Below are 14,458 nucleotides of genomic sequence, written 5' to 3' on the forward strand. Positions count from 1 at the left end.
TGCTGCAATAATCACAGGCAACTTTTCTGCCTCATCTAAAAATCCATAGCTTAAGTGCTTAGGTAACTCCTTCAATTATAAGACCGGGGGGTCCTCGAAAGAAGACTTTACCTTTTGCACTCCTGACCTGTCAAGAGAAAGAAATGGGTCAGTAGAATAGCTAGGCTCAATAGCCAACAAACTAGTGAGCTGCCAACACTTGCGTGTTGGAAAGCTCCTCCTCATCTCCTTGCAATGCTACCTACAAAGGATCATCAAGCAATATTTCCTGCAAATGAGACTCAACCACATCATCCAGAATATCCACAAAGAACACAACATCATCATGGTTTAAAGAATGTCTCATAGTAGTAGCTAAGTTGAAGGTAATAGTCTCATCATCTACCCTAAGCTAAAGCTTTCCATCACAAACATCTATAACAACCTTAGATGTTGCAAGAAAAGATCTACCTAGGATCAAAGGCACAATATTCTCACATTCCATGTCCATAACTACAAAATCAAGAAAAATAAACTTGTCTACCTTAACAAGCACATCTTCAATAATACCCTTAGGAATCTTAACAGTCCTATCAGCTAACTGAATGCTCATCCTAGTGGGCTTAGGTTCACTCAAACCTAACATTTTAACAAACTAGTGGGCATCAAATTAATACTAGCTCCTAAATCAACCAATGCACCACTAATAGGCAAATCAATAATGTAAGGAACATTAAGACTCCCTAGATCTCTCTTTTTGAGTGGCAGCTTGTTCTGAAGAATAGTTGAACACTCCTCATTCAGAGTCACTAGTCCCAAATCCTCCAGCTTCCTTTTATTGCTCAAGATTTCCTTTAAGAATTTGGCATACTTCGGCATCTGCGAAATAGCCTCAACAAAAGGTAGGTTAATACGCAGTTGTTTAAACAAGTGAAGGAACTTACCAAACTACTTATCAACCTTCTCCTGCTTAAGTCAAGCAGGGTAGGGGACTGGTGGCTAGTACTCTCTCACATGGCTCTTCTGCTTGTCTTCCACTTTCTCTACTTCTATCACCTCAGGCTCTAGCTCCTTTCTAGCTGGCTCATCTTGCATAGAAACATCATCATCATCAGCTAATGGTAAATAACTAGATAATTGCTTACCTGATCGCAAGGTGATAGCCTTGCAATGCTCCCTCGGGTTTGAATCTGTAGTGCTAGGAAGCGCTCCTTGTTGGCTCTCAAACAACATCTTAGAAATCTGCCCAATCTAACTCTTCAAGTTCTAAATGGACGTCTGCTAATTTCTAAGAGAACTGTCAGTCTGCTGGAACCTTATCTCAGTAGACGTGACAAACTTCATCATCAGCTCCTCCAAGTTAGATTTCTTCTCGGCTGGTGGAGGAAGCTATGATGGTCTAGCCTGCTGCTGCTGCTGTGGTGGCTGCTGATGCAATCTCTGAAAGCCTGGTGGACCTTGGGCATTGTTATTTCTCCGACCGAAGTTTGGATGATTATGCCACCCTAGGTTGTAAGTGTTGTTGTACGGGTTCCTTTGCTGCTTCGGGCCATTACCCATATAATCTACCTGCTCAAGGTCAGTGGATAAAACAAAAGAGGAAGAAGGAACATAAGTACTAGCAAACAAACCTCCCGTATTACAGTTCACACTGAAATGCAGGCCACCGCAAAACTCACAGCTGCTCTAAGCTGCATAGGCTGGCATTTGAAGCTAGTCGATCTTCTTAGCCAATAGCTCTTCCTGAGCTGCCAAGGATGTAGAATCTAACTGATTGACCACTCCCTGCCTCACTGGTCGGCTCCTAGAAGACTACCACTGATAATTGTTCATGGCCATCTCCTTGATCAAGTTTTAAGCCTGCTCGGGCGTCTTACTGTTCAGCGCCCCTCCTCCTGCTGCATCAACCATCTATCTAGTAGCAAGGTTCAAACCACTATAAAATTTCTAAACCTGCATCCAGACTAGTAGATCGTGGTGTGGACAACATCTCAACAAGTCCTTATACCTCTCCCAGGCATCATATATGCTCTCGTCGTCCATCTACATAAAAGAAGAAATGTCATTCCTCAATATAGCAGTCTTAACTGGAGGAAAGTACTTGTAAAGAAATTTCCCAGCCAAGGAATTCTAAGTAGTGATAGTGTTCGGTGGAAGGGACTGCAGCAATCTCTTTGCTCTATCCCTCAAAGAAAATGGAAACAACCTCAGCCGAATGGCATCATCAATAGTTCCATTTATCTTGAAGGTATCACATATGTCCAAGAAGTTAGCAGTGTGAACGTTAGGATCCTCGCTCGGCAACCCTCCAAACTAAACACTATTCTGAACCATCTGAATCACATTTGGCTTGATTTTGAAGTTGTTAGCTGCCACCGGCGGTCTGAGTATACTCGTCTATATCCCAACCAATGATGGTCTAGCAAACTCGTACATCGTTTTGTTGCTTCTGCTGCAGCATTTCCATTGTGATTCTCCATCCCTACTAGTCTATCAATAGGTATCTCAGCCTCAATCTCCTCCTCTACTGATTGCATACGCTTCCTTAAAAGTCTGAGGGATTACTTTGGATCAGACAAAGGCTCTACAAGATCAGAGCTAGAGCTCGTGGTCATAAACTACCTAAAATGGACATCACAACCAACAAGGAAAGAATAATGAATAAATGAAATAAAAATAAAAAGAATAAAATATACAGAAAACAAAGAATGAAAGAATAGTGGCTAAATTAACACAGGAACAATTCACTTTAGTTCACCGTTGCAAAGTCCTTAGCAACGACGCCAAATACTTTATGGGCTACTGATGCAACTATACCTAAGGCAGTGAACCTACTGATATAGTCTAGCACTAATGGTGAGTATCAAGGTCGTATCCCCTAGGGAACGGGTGAACCTAAAGCTACTACTGTACTAAGTGTTATCTAACCTTAAGCAAATAGTGAAAGGTCAACTAAATTGTAAACTAGAAATGATGAAATGCAAAAGTAAAATGCCAAACAAACTGAAAAGATAATGAAGCAAACACAGGAAGAAAGCAAACCCAAAGAGGACCTATTTGCGATGGAATTACTAAAGGTGATTATCTTGATTACTCGTGTCTGAATCCTAGAATGAACTCGGATCCTCTCTCGAGCTCACCGAGTTCCTAACTCTGGAAACTAAATGCTGGAATCTCTGCCTAACATTTAATCTCAAAACAACATTAAGATTTGATTCAAGTTTATTAAGAGTTGTTTATCCTTAATTCGGCTAGCCAATTAACCTTATCTCTAAGTGTTATTAACCAGTTCTTACATAATCAAGTTCCAATTGTTTAACGAATTTCTCAATACCAATTAAACAATCCAAGCAACATTCAACTTAATGTCTCAAGTAAAATGAAGCAAACTTTTATTACTGAAAAGCAAGAAGGATTACAAATTGGTAATCTAATAATCAAAACAAATAAAAAATAATTCATCAACAATAGGAACCCCAATGGGTTCGTCAGCTCTAGCTACTCATACACATAAAAAACATAACTAGAAGAGAACAAAAATAGAAATGAAGTTGGAACATGTACACCCTTCTCTCGAATCAAAGTGGACAGCGCCAAAATCAGATTGAATGCTTCAGAATCCATCTCCTCGATCTCTCAAACAAGCTTGAATCTCCTCTAATCCGTCTTTCAATATGTGAAAATGGTCTCCCAAGGTCGGTCACCAAGAAGTCTGAAAGGTAAGGTCACTGGCAAAGAGTCTCGAGAATCGAATCGAACCCTTTCTCAAAACTGACTCATATATATAGGAAATGCATGCACGGCCCGTGCTTGATGCACAAGCCATGCACTAGCCTTAAAAAACACAGTACTCCTAGAAAAATGACTATGTTGCCCTCCCTTGAGCATAGGCCATGCCACGGGCCGTGCCATGGCCTGAAATCCACTCGGAAGTCTTGTTTAGGCCTTGAAGTCCTTCTGTTTTTCTCCAGAAATGATGCTGGGAATCCAAATAACCTGAAAACACAAATAGATACCCAGTGTGGTGAATCTAGCATAAAAATGACTCCAATACATGCATAAACATGGATAAATGAAGCATAAAAACATGTATGGAATGCAACACTTAAGTTGCCTGTCATTCTAGCAGCGGACTTGACACCCGAGGAGAGGGAGATGACTTTGGCCGCTCTTAGGAAGTACTAGAAGGTGTTTGCTTGGAAAATTACTGACATTCCTTGGATTAGTCCTAGCTATGGCTCGCACAAGATCCTTGTGAAGGATAGTTACAAGCTATTGGTGCAACCACAGAGCAGACTGAACCTGAACATGAAGGAAGTAGTTAAAAAGGAGGTGATTAAACTTCTTGATGCATGTTTGATTTACCCTATCTCTAATAGTTCCTAGGTTAGTCCTCTACAGGTGGTTCCCAAGAAGGAAGGTATGACTATGTTAAAAATGAGAAGGATGAGCTTATATCAACTAGAACGGTAATGAGTTTTCGAGTGTACATAGATTACAGGAGACTAAATGATGCCACTCGAAAGGACCATTTTCCCCTTCCTTTTATTAACCAAATGTTGGAAAGGTTGTCTAGACGTATGTTTTACTATTTTCTAGATGGTTTTTCAGGTTACTTCCAGATTCCCATTGCACTTGAGGACCAAGAGAAGACAACCTTTACTTGCCTGTATGGTACGTTTGCTTATAGGAGGATGCCATTCAGATTTTGCGATGCACCTGCGACTTTTTAGAGGTGTATGATGGCGATCTTCCACGACATGATTGAGGAGTCCATGGGGGTCTTTATGAATAATTTTTATGTATCTGGTAACTACTTCACTCACTGCTGCATTTTTATGAGCATTGTGTGGATGCTAACCTAGTTCTTAATTGGGAAAAGTGTCATTTTATGGTTAGGGAAGGTATAATTTTGGGGCATAAAATTTCACAGGAGGGGATGGAGGTCGATAGGGCCAAGGTGGACACTATTGCTAAATTACCCCCACCTAGTTCAGTTAAGGTTGTAGGAGCTTCTTAGGTCATGCAGGTTTCTATAGAAGGTTTATTAAGGACTTCTCTAAGATTGCTAGACCTTTAACTCAATTGCTTTGTAGAGGATGCACCTTTTGTATTTTCTGATGATTGTTTGTAGGCTTTTGAGTTGCTGAAGGAGACACTAACCACAACGCCAATTATAGTTTCACCTAATTGGGAGCTAGCATTTTGAGCTTATATGCGATGCTAGTGATTTTGTAGTTAGAGCTGTTTTAAGATAGAGGAGAGATAAGAGGTCCAACCAATCTATTATGCTAGCAAGACATTGACTAATGCCCAAGAGCACTACACCACCACTGAAAAAGAGCTTCTAGCTGTTGTTTTTTGCATTTGGCAAGTTCAGATCTTATTTGGTGCTATCAAAGACAATGGTCTACATGGACTATTTTGCACTCAGGTACTTGTTCAATAAGAATGATGCAAAGCCTAGACTCATTCATTGGATTTTGTTATTGCAGGAGTTCGATATTGAGATCAAGGATAAGAAAAGTGTTGAGAACTTGGCAGTAAACCACCTTTCTAGGCTAGAAAACCTGACTTTGGAGGCACTTGATGACAATTTTCAGGATGAGTTCTTATGCTCAGTTGAAGTTAGTTCTGATATCCCTTGGTCTTCTGATTTTGTAAACTATCCAATTGCTAAAGTGCTTCTGAAGGGTATGACATTTCAACAAAAGAAGAAATTCTTTTCTGAATTGAAATACTACATTTGGAAGGACCCTTTCTTGTTCAGAGTTTGTGCATATTAGGTTATTCGGCAATGTGTATATGGGGGGGAGATCCTCCAGATTTTGAGGCATTGCCATGAAGGACCAATGGGAGGTCATCAAGCTGCAAATCACACAGCTAGGAAGGTGCTAGATTCTAGATTCTACTGACCAACGATCTTTAGAGATGCTAGAGCATTTGTTCAGGTATGTGATGCATGCCAAAGATTAGGTAACAACTCTGCTCGTGATGAGATGCCCAAAACGAGCATTCAAGCTATTGAGATTTTTGATGTTTGGGGCATCAATTTCATGAGACCCTTTCCTTCTTCCTATGGTAATCAATACATTTTGGTTGCTATTGAGTACTTTTCTAAGTGGCCAGAAGCGCAAGCTTTTCCCATTAATGATGCTAGGGTAGTTACGAGATTCCTCAAAAGACTATTTACTAGGTTCGAAACACCTAGGGCTCTTATTAGTGATAGGGGGACTCATTCTTCTAATGCCCAGTTAGAAAAGGCGCTTAAATGCTACGGTGTATCACAGAGGTTTTCTACACCCTATCACCCACAAACTAATGGGCAAGTGGAGGATACTAATAGGGGTTTGAAATAGATTCTAGAGAAAACTATAGGAGTGAGTAGGAAAGACTGGGCATTTAGGACGGCCTATCGTACTTCAACTGGTTTTACACCATATAGGCTAGTTTTTAGGAAAGCATGTCATTTGCTTGTTAAACTTGAGCATAAGGCATTGTGGGCTTTGAAAACTTGCAATTTTAATATTGTTAATGCAGGTAAACATAGACAGTGGCAGCTTAACGAGTTGGATGAGCGATGCAATCAGGCATATGGCAACTCCTTAATCTACAAGGAGCATACCAAGAAGTGGCATGACAAGAGGCTAAGGAGCACCAAGGAGTTCCAAGTTGGGGATAATGTATTACTGTATAACTCACAACTCTGACTCTTTCCTGGGAAGCTAAAGAGCCATTAGTCATGACCGTTCACCGTCCAACAAGTTTTCCCATATGGCATAGTGGAGTTGGACCATCAAGAGAAGGGAAATTTTAAGGTCAATAGGCATAGGTTGAAGCATTACTATGGTGATTCATTGGAGCTTGAAGAGCGAGTCAACCTTGTATTGCATCAATAAGATAGCTCAAGCATTATGAGTCCAGCTAAATGACTCGAGACACAAAAGGAAGTGCTTTTGGGAGGCACCCTAACTTTTATTTTATGTTTTTGACATGTTGATCATTGGTTTTAGGACATTTTCTTAGTTTTAGTCTTCATTTTTAGTTAATTTTTGAGTTTCATATGCCATTTGAGTATTTTGAGATATGTGGAAGGTAACTTGAATGGTTGACTATTGAAAATTGCAAGAAATTACGCGTGAAAAAGTGATGGAAATGAATTTTGGGTTTCAGCACGGTCTTGGCGGTTCAGCATGCTCCAGGAGCACACCAGTGCTTATCAGCATGGGCGTGTTGTCGGCAACCAAACTGTGTTGAGAGAAAAATTGGACTTCAGCATGTTTTTCGTGAATAACACAGGCTGTTAACATGTCTGTGTCATGTAACACACTTGTGTTGAGGGCACCCATACCGTCTCGAGTAAAAATAAGAATTCGACACGTTTTTCATTCTTTTCTCCCTTCGCGCGTATACGCCGACATCCTCTCCCTCTTTTCTGTCATTTTTCAAGTGTTCTCCGACAAATCAAGTAAGTTTCTTCCCTTAACCTTGTTCATTATTCCATTTTGTTATGTGATTCTACTCTTTTCTTTAATTCCTTTAGTTATTTCTGTAATTTTTTGGTATTATTTCTTATTTTCATTAATTTGTTTGTTAATTTTCTTATTTCTTGCTTTTCTTTTAATTTTGATTTGCTATTATTTCTTTATTATACTTTATTTGTTTTATTGTTCATATTCTTGATTTCTTCTTTTTGCCTTTGAATTGCCCTATTGCTGCTGTTTAATATGTTTAACTTGCTGGATTGTGAGCTAGTTTGGTGAATTAGTCATTATGCTGCTGAATTGGAAATTGACTAATACAAGTGTGCTGAGAATGCATAATGCAAATGTTATGCTACTGTCATATTATGCTTTATAATTTTTTGCTACTTTGCTATGCTGAAATGTATTGAGATTGCATAATGTAGATGTGCTTGTGATGTTAAATTGCTGTTAAACTGCTACTGTTATTGTAATGGTTGTCTGTTTTGGCAAGAATTTTGATTAATTTCCATGTAGGTACTATGGCTGGTTAGTAGGAGAGACCCCAGCAGAGGGGTGTCTGCAAGAGAAGGTGATTAGACCCATCTGAACTGCTTGCACCAACTGCACCTTTAGCACCTGGCCCACCTGTCCCTAGAGCTCCAGTTCCACCTCCAACTCTCACATGACACAGACTTTCATAGTTTCAAAACCCCACTCACGAGGCTCGTTACCAGCAGCTGCGGTCCAGGCAGCTAGGCTATGGTAGATGTATAGACTGGCATGCATTAGAGACAATTGGCCTAGCTACTGAAGTTCGAGAGTTACTTCAGACTCCACCTTTTGAGGCATTTTTAGCCATTATGGAGCCCACTTATAGAGAACTCACACTTGAGTTCGCCTCCACTTTCTTCCTTCAAGCGCATATCAAGGACTGGCCCCAGCCAGAGGCCATTTCATTTCGGTTAGGGCGACAGAGTTGCATGATGAGTATTCCCAGTTTGGTGTTGCACTTGGCCTCATGACCAGGCGACTATAGATTCAGATGATTTCAGAAGTTCATTATACAACCCGAGAGTTTCTTTTAATAAGGCCTGGGAGATCATCTCAGAGGGGGGCGAGCCTTACTACCCGAGCAAACCCAAAGCATCCAGCCTCTCTGATAACCTTAGATATCTTCACTCCCTGCTTGCATATACATTAACAAGTCGAGTGGACAGTTTTAGAGTGGTCACCGAGCCTGATGTATTATGTATATGGGTGTGTTAGCCAAGTAATGCAAAACTGTTACTAGAGACCCAAAGAAGACTTTTATCTGTTTTGAACCTTGTGACACCAAGATTGCTCAGAGGATGGAGCTACTGGATAGAGCTTTGTTAGATGAGTTGACACTAGTTGGCGATATGACCCCTGCTAGTGTCTCTTCTATGCAGCATATGAGGATGGTCACCTGGAGGACAGGGCCCTTGGGGCCAGAGTACAGACTTATTCGTTCGATAGCCCGGGCAGCTCGGGAGGAGCAGGGGGAGCACCTCAGACCTATGGATATTCCTGGCACCTCCCCACCTTCATCTTCATCAGCTCCTCAGCCATCTAGTGTGCAGATTGATGAGCTGACTGCAAGATTTGATTGGATCACTGACATGCAGCAACAGCACACATATAGATTTGAGAGGTTCAAGTAGGAGGTTAGAGCGTAGCTCCAGCACTTTGAGGATACGCAGAGGCAGCAGTTCCAACACTTTGATACTCAGCAGTGGCAGATTCTGGATTTGCTACAGAGGCAGTTGGCCCAGAGGGACAGGATAGAGGCAGCCTTGCAACATAATAGGATGGATGATATTGACTTTGCTGACTTTGATGAGTTTTTTCCACCTCCAGCAGCTGATGATGCACCTCTAGTGAACCCACCACCTCCACCACCGCCACCAGCTCAACAGGAATCGTAGGGCAGTATCTCTTCATGTTTATCTCTTTTGCTTTTTGTACTTATTATGCTACTTCCCAACTCCTTTACATTGCGGACAGTGTGTCCTTCAAGTTTGGGGTGGGTAAGCTTATTTTGGGTTTTCTTTTCTTTTTATGTTTTCCAATTGTGTTTATTGTACTATTGATTATGTATATATTCAGGATACTTAGGATGTTTATTAGCGTTTTGTTTATCTTAGAAAGATTGATAGTTATGATTATGAGTATGTGATTTTTCCTTGTTGTTTATTGCTTTTGGAATAGTATTGAGCATTTTTAGTTTATCATTATGGCTGGGTTAAACCAGTGTTCCCTAACCATTCTTTAAGTTAGTAATTTGAATTTCATTAGTTGTTATGTTTTGTGTATGACGATTTGATTGATGGTATTTGGACACCTTATGCAAATGTACACACTTGAATTGTGAGTTTTTGAACCTAAGTGAACATACACCATAAATGCTCCTTTCTTCTTGTTTGAGTGTGCATTGTATTCTCCTTATTTCTCGAACTTGCTCAATAATGCTTGTTGAGGTCATATGAACAATCAAATGTTATGAAATGATAAGGGCACTTAGGATTCAGCATTATAGCCAAAATCCAACATGTAAATATTTTCCATTAGTTAGCCAAGTTTGAGCCTATCCACTTTCTTCAATTTTACCATTTTTGCTTTATCATCATACTTTGTTAAGCCTTTCATTTGTTAATTCCTACCCTATTTCTAGAATTTTTGCAATGTGTTCATTGAGTTATTGGATAAAATGCCGATTTTATTTGTACTTTGAATTCTTAAGTCCCTCAAAAATTTGGTTTAGATGCTCCCTTCAACCCAAAATAAAAAAAATTTATTTTATTCCAAAAAAACAAACAGTACTTTATTGAGTATTTATTCATTCTTCACCTTTTGAGCATCTTGTTTTAGAGACTTGGGAACTATAGTGAATCTAATTATCTTTGTTTGGGATTTAGTCCTTTTTGAGATTTATGGGTAAAGCATTGCAAAAGTCCAAAAATTATTTACACCTCACTCCCAAATTTCCATATCTAAACCTAAGCCCCATTACAACCCTTGTGAAGACCCTTTGATTGTGATATTTGATTTTTTATAGTAGCGGAGATGGGATTTATGAGCAAGCCTATAGTAAGTAAGTTGAATATAATTGCTTTGAGAGATTGATGACTACCTTTTAAACACCGAGTGCATAGAGTGATCCCTTGTGAGGCATATGGTTTCTTGAATATTTGATGTTAAATGTACTATTTAATTTCTTCATCCACTAACATGATAATTACTCTTGTTTAAATTGCTAGTTTAGTTTTTGGTTGAGTTTCAATCTGGGATAGATTGAATGTTGCTTAATTATAGTCCAATGAATGAATTTTAAGGAGGGTTGATTGCATGATTATGATCTAAACTGTTGATTGCTTGAGGACAAGCAAAAACTTAAGTATGGGATGATTTGATATCCTTGATATTACACATGTTTACATGCTTGTTCTTGAGTTTTGTTTGGGCAAATTATGTGTTTTTGTATTAGAATCACCATGTTTTAGTTTCCTTTGTGTCTCAGGTGCCTTTCTAGGTACGTCATCAAAATTAGAGCGAAATCAGACCAAAATTGGGAAGAAACAAACAAATCGGGCGCGTTAGACTGTTCAACACGCCTTACTATCACACCCGTGCTGAGGAGCACGGTCAAGGTCAGAGGGCGTGCTAAAATGCCTTACCCATAGTGAGAAGAAGTGATTTGCAGCACGGTTTTCGAGAGTGACATAGCCTAGGAGCATGCCCATACTGAGCAGTACAGCCTAAATCCAAGCCACGATGAAGAAAGCTAGATGTATAGTTTGATGCTCAACACGGCATGAATCCAGGCCGTGTTGGTTAGGACATCCTGGAACACGGTCGTGTTGAATCCTAAAACCTAATTTAAAAGAAAAGAAAAAGGAGAAAGAGAGAGAGATCATAAGATAGAGGGGAAAGCAGAAAAAAAAGAACCTTAGGGTATTCAAGACAGACTTTGAGAGCAACCTTCCAGATGATCAAGAAGAGGAAAACGGAGACAAATTTCATTTCAACATCATCTAGATTAACTGTTCTTAAGGATTGGATTGAAGATTCAAGGAAAGAAGAAGGAGATCTTGAGCTATAGAGATTAGATCCAAAGTTATTCAAGAGGAGATAGCATTTCATTATTCGAGAAAAGGGTGTTCATGTTCTTTTTGGTTCTTGTTTGCTTTGTATTTGATTCTTGTATTAGTTTAATCATGAACATGTGTAACTAATCTTGTTAAACCCAATTGGGGGTGATCTTTAGCCATGCTAGGCTTGTTTTGGGCTTAAGTGATTGGATTGTTGATTTAAGATTGTAGTTTTCATTCAAGTATAATAAAATCTATTGTTTCTTCTTCATTTTTGAATCAATTTGAAAACTCCTTTGCAATTGAGAAATTCAATTGAGTTTGGACAACTGCTTGTGTGATTAGGTGGTTTGTATCTTACAAATAAGTGTAATAATCTACTGGAATAAGAACTAGACATTCTTATTAGCGGTAATTTAGAGATTAATGCGATTCAAAAATCAATTGTTAGGAAGAGATTCCAACTTTCGATCTTTAGGGTTAGGAATTGGTTAACTAGAGAGAGAGGCCAATTCATTTAAGAAATTATTCATAAATCGCAATTCTCAATCAATCAATTCATAATTTATTATTTGCAAGCCGACTAGCTAAAATGATCCCCAATTGGGTTAATTCATCTCATTGTCTTTTTCAACTTTCATCCTCTTTGTCAAAATTTAGTTTTCAATTGCATTCTTAATAATTTTTTAGTTAATAATCTTCACTATCATTTGATTGGTTAGATAATAGGAATAGCGTAGTAGTAGTAGTTTCTCAATTCTCGTGGGATACGACATTGAATAGTTATATTACATTTGATAGGTACACTTGCTTGTGGATTGTTAGTTGTGTTTAGCCAGCATCATAAATGTTCTTCTAGGATTGGTTAAAAGGTTGCAAATGATGAACCCGAAGACCTTTCTAGATTTGTACAATGATGGGCTATAGGTTGAAGAGATCGAAAATGATAAAAGAAAGACTGTGAGAACCGGTAGAAGGGTGAATTACCAAGCTAGAGGGAGTAGGACCTTGGGTGTGAATGTTGTAAAACAACTGAGGAAGTTCTCCAACTTCAAGCAACCTCTCTCTAAGATCTTCGAGAGGTTAGTTCAAAATGGCACCTCCAACCTACTATCCTCAAGAACTCACCTAACCCTAACACACCCGGTTATAAACGCAACACCTACTACAAATTCCATCGAGCACCTGGCCACTACACTGACAACTGTATCCAACTGAAGCATGAAATTCAAGATCTTATCGATGAGAAAAAACTGACCGATCCTGAGCAACCCAATACTAGAAGAAATCCCTTACCTAACCACAATAGCACACCACCCGCAAACCAAGTGTCCATGATCAACCCTGACTTTAATAAAGAGGAGGTCATGTACTTTTTCAAAGACATAACCTTCACCGAGATAGGAGTGCCACTATATGTGGTGTTCCGACATTTAAAATGGATAATCCGACATTTAGACTGTGAGAATTAAAGTCCCAACTACTAAAGGACAATCCTAAGCCTCACAATGGCTAGTATTGTGAGTATCACCTGGCTTTCAGGCATGTGACGGACCAGTATAACTGTCTCAAGCATGAGATTCAAGACTTGATTGATTGTGGGAAATGGCAAGTTGAGCAACTTCCTTAGTATGAGTGTGAATATCTGCTCGGGCAGCCTTCAGGAAAATTTAACTTCAAGGTCTGATATTTGAGGCCTCCTTCGACTAACATTCAAAATAAGGATGTTGTGCCAAGTGGTTGGGAGTCAGACAATAATCAAGCAACTTGTGAGCTTTGTCTTCTATAGGTTTGGAGAGAAGGGGAAAAGAAGTTGTTCATTACTATAGAGATTTGGTATAGCTTTAAGGATGAATGTGAGGTCCAAGACATTGAGGCCAAGGACTTCTATACAGATTACGACTCTAATAAGAAAACTGAGCCAACGGGTAAGGGTAAGGAAGACAGGATACAAGAATTGAAGAAAGATAAGTAAGCACCTGAAGATAGGGATATTGGATTATTAAAGTAGTGGAAGAAAGAGAAGAAGATAGACAACATATAGGAGCTTTTGATACACTCATCGAATCATAGAAAGGCTCTGATCCAAGCCTTGTCTGGTATAAGCATTAGCATAGCAGCTACCTTCGAGGAAATGATTAAATAGTAATTGATAAGACCACCGGGATGACCACTTCCTTGGATAAAGACCTGCCACTTGAAGGTAGAGACCATAATAAGGCTCTCTACATAGCAGTAGAGGTCAAATGGAAGAGAACTCCATGTATGATGGATAATGGGTCAGCCATCAACGTGTCACATACTCCTTAAGCTAGGGCTAACTAATAAAGACCTAAAACCATTATATATGGTTATAAGGGCCTATGATAAAATGAGAAAAGATGTGGAAGGAATGTTTTCAGCATTGGTAAAGATAGGTCCTATCGAATCCTAGGTGAAATTCACTGTCCTGGAAATTCTAGAAACTTTTGCAATTTTATTGGGAAGGCCATGGTTCTATGCCTTAGGAAGAATTCCATCCACCGTACATCAAAAGGTAAAGTTCCCTCATGAAGGCGAGGTCGTCACTATTAACACTGAAGGTGGTAAGGTTGTCTCGACTATCCAAGAAGCTATCAAGGAGCTGAATTCCCCTACTGGATTTTAAGTTGATGTTCTCTATGAGGAGTACATGGATCTTAAAGTAGCCAGCATGTTCAAGAAGACGAATTTCATGCCTGGAATAGGGCTGGAAAAGAATCAGCAAGGTATCACAGAGCTTTTGAACTTCAAAGGTCAAAAGACTTGGCATGGATTGGGTTATTCCAAAGAGGAAGACAAGGGCATACCAAAGGATAAGTCTCTAAAAAATGTATTTTTCTAGGAGTACAAGCCCTACTCTGTGGAGCCTGAAACTGTCACTAT

The 14,458-nt window shown here is 39.4% G+C and overlaps 1 non-coding gene across 1 annotated transcript; it reads left to right on the plus strand.

The window, feature by feature from the left end:
* The first annotated feature begins 1,948 nt into the window (after positions 1 to 1,948).
* On the plus strand, positions 1,949 to 2,055 carry LOC112534459. Its single transcript, XR_003078745.2, has one exon. It is a non-coding gene; the product is annotated as a small nucleolar RNA R71 (small nucleolar RNA).
* Positions 2,056 to 14,458: the final 12,403 nt, after the last annotated feature.

Source organism: Ricinus communis, chromosome 6 (genome assembly GCF_019578655.1).
Source record: "Ricinus communis isolate WT05 ecotype wild-type chromosome 6, ASM1957865v1, whole genome shotgun sequence".
Lineage (NCBI taxonomy): Eukaryota > Viridiplantae > Streptophyta > Magnoliopsida > Malpighiales > Euphorbiaceae > Ricinus > Ricinus communis.